Source organism: Sinocyclocheilus grahami, unplaced genomic scaffold (assembly GCF_001515645.1).
Source record: "Sinocyclocheilus grahami isolate Dianchi unplaced genomic scaffold, SAMN03320097.WGS_v1.1 scaffold470.1, whole genome shotgun sequence".
Lineage (NCBI taxonomy): Eukaryota > Metazoa > Chordata > Actinopteri > Cypriniformes > Cyprinidae > Sinocyclocheilus > Sinocyclocheilus grahami.
The window spans coordinates 441,262-443,712 of record NW_015505649.1 but is presented as its reverse complement, the minus strand read 5'-3'; positions in this window follow the sequence as shown (position 1 = coordinate 443,712).

The window sequence follows — 2,451 nt, the reverse complement described above, 5'->3', positions numbered from 1 at the left end:
TCTAATTTGTTGAGATAGTGAATTGGTGGGTTTTTGTTAAATGTGAGCCAAAATCATCACAATTAAAAGAACCAAAAGACTTAAACTACTTCAGTCTGTGTGCACTGAATTTATTTAATACACGAGTTTCTCAATTTGAGTTGAATTACTGAAATAAATGAACTTTTTCCATGACATTCTAATTTATTGAGATGCACCTGTAAATATTATGAAATATTATTATCATGTTGTTCCAAACCTGAATGAGTTTATTTCTTCTGTTGAACACAAAAGAATATATTTTGAAGAATGTTGGTAACCAAACAGTTGACGGTAGCCATAATATTTTTTTCCATACTATACAAATTCATACAATTTGAACTGATCTCTTAATACCCCGTCTTATCACACATATTACTGAAATCTGCTCTCCAGAAGGCATTTCACTGTGGTGTCTCTCGTTCTGTCCAGAAGGGGGAGCTCATGGTCCTCTGTACTCCATGTATTGGCTCTGATCTATTATCCATAAGCATTATTATGGAAGTGGCGACCCTCTGTAACCTCCACGGGTTCCTCCTTAACCAGATGGACACGTTCAGTCATGTGCTCTGACTGCCGCGGAGTAATGAGGAGCTTTCAACATTCGCTCTCCTTACGAGCCAATCACCTCCCTCTCATCCCATCGCTCAAGGGAGTCGCTCTTTGTAATTGCCTGGATTCACTTTGACTGGAGGAAGTCAGGTAAGAGTGAATTAATTAGCCAAAGCATCAAGATACGGCCCCCCTAAAAAGAGATCCACGGAAGCTGGATCACTCCATATCCAATTACTCCCAAGGATGTGAGGAGCACGGCATTCAGGGGATTCTGGATTATGAGCAAGACCCTCAGGTGTTTGCGCTTTGACATCGCTGCCCTTTGGATTCAGAGCCGCTCTGCTCTTTAGGAGAGTTCGAAAACAAGGCCAGGTGCTGAAGGACACTCCAGCCTCGAGAGGAAGAAGCATGTGGGCTCTGCTTCAATCCACGCAGAATTGCATTCATGACTCTGTGGTGTTGCATGAAGAAGGCCGCAGAATGAGAAACATCTCCAGGGCTCCACAGAGAGATCTAATTAGTCTGTTTAGGGTTTTGTGGGATGTTCAGAACAACTGAAAAATGGAGGATTCCTTAAAGTCTACAGGGGAACAGAAGTACATAAAAAGCACAGCAGCACAAAATAATGGTATTCCAGAGAATATCTGTGCTTGTCGATGTGAAAACCACAGCCATTTGTCAAAAGCAGGCTGAATGACAGTGATAGAGTCCACATAAATGCCGGTGAACTGATGCACACGGCTCTCCGGCTAAGTGCTCTGATGGAACGGCTGGAGCTTCCCAAAAATAGAGGAACGAGGAAAGGAAAATAGGACATGTACGCTCGCCGCATGACCTTTTGCTGCCCCTGCATCTGTGCATGTGTTGTTTGCCTCGTCCAAGTTCAAAAACCTCTAAACCGGTAAAAGCTGGATGAGAGTGAGCTGACGAACATATTCTTGAAGAGGGGACTTGAGGTTCGCTTTTAATGGAACTGATGCATTTAAAGAAATATTCTGGGTTCAGCTTATATTGAAGAATGAGCCACTTTATTTACTTCCGAGTCTACAATCCACCACATCTATTCAAACAGAGTGTTCTGATGAGGGGGTCAAACAGGACAGAAAATAGCCTATTACTTATAAATTATGATGGTTTTAGATGTAAATATCTTGATAACATTATAAGTAGACCTCAGAGAACAGTACACAAAAAAAGGCAGTTCATGACCCCTTTAAAGAAAACCAGTAATAATGTGAAATATTATTGCAATTTCAAATAAAGGTTTTCTATTTGAATATAGTTTAAAATGTAATGTATTTCTGTGATGCGCAGCTGTATTTTCAGCATCATTACTCCAGTCTTCAGTGTCACATGATCTTCAGAAATCAGTATAATATGCTGATTTATTATCAGTGCTGGAAACTGTTCTGCTGCTAAATTTTTTATATTTTTTTGGAACCTGATACATTTTTTTCAGGAATAAAAAGTAAAAAAAAAGAGCATTTATTTAAAAAAGAAATATTTTGTAATAATATACACAAAGTTTGGGGTCAGTCAAAATCTTTTTTTTTTTTTTTGTGAAAGAAATTTATAATTTTATTCAGCAAGGATGTTTAATTGATAGAAAGTGATAGTAAAGACTTGTTAGAATTGTTATAACTTATATTGTTTTTAATTAAATTATATATAGAATTTCTTTTTAAAAACAAAATCTGGGTTACAGTGACAGTGGAAGTAAATAGGGCCAATCTGAAATATATTTAAATTCACAACTAATGTTGCCATGAAAACACACACACACACACACACACACACACACACACACACACACACACACACACACACACACACACACACCTGGCTCACTCTCCTTGTAGGCACTCTCCATAGGTGTAA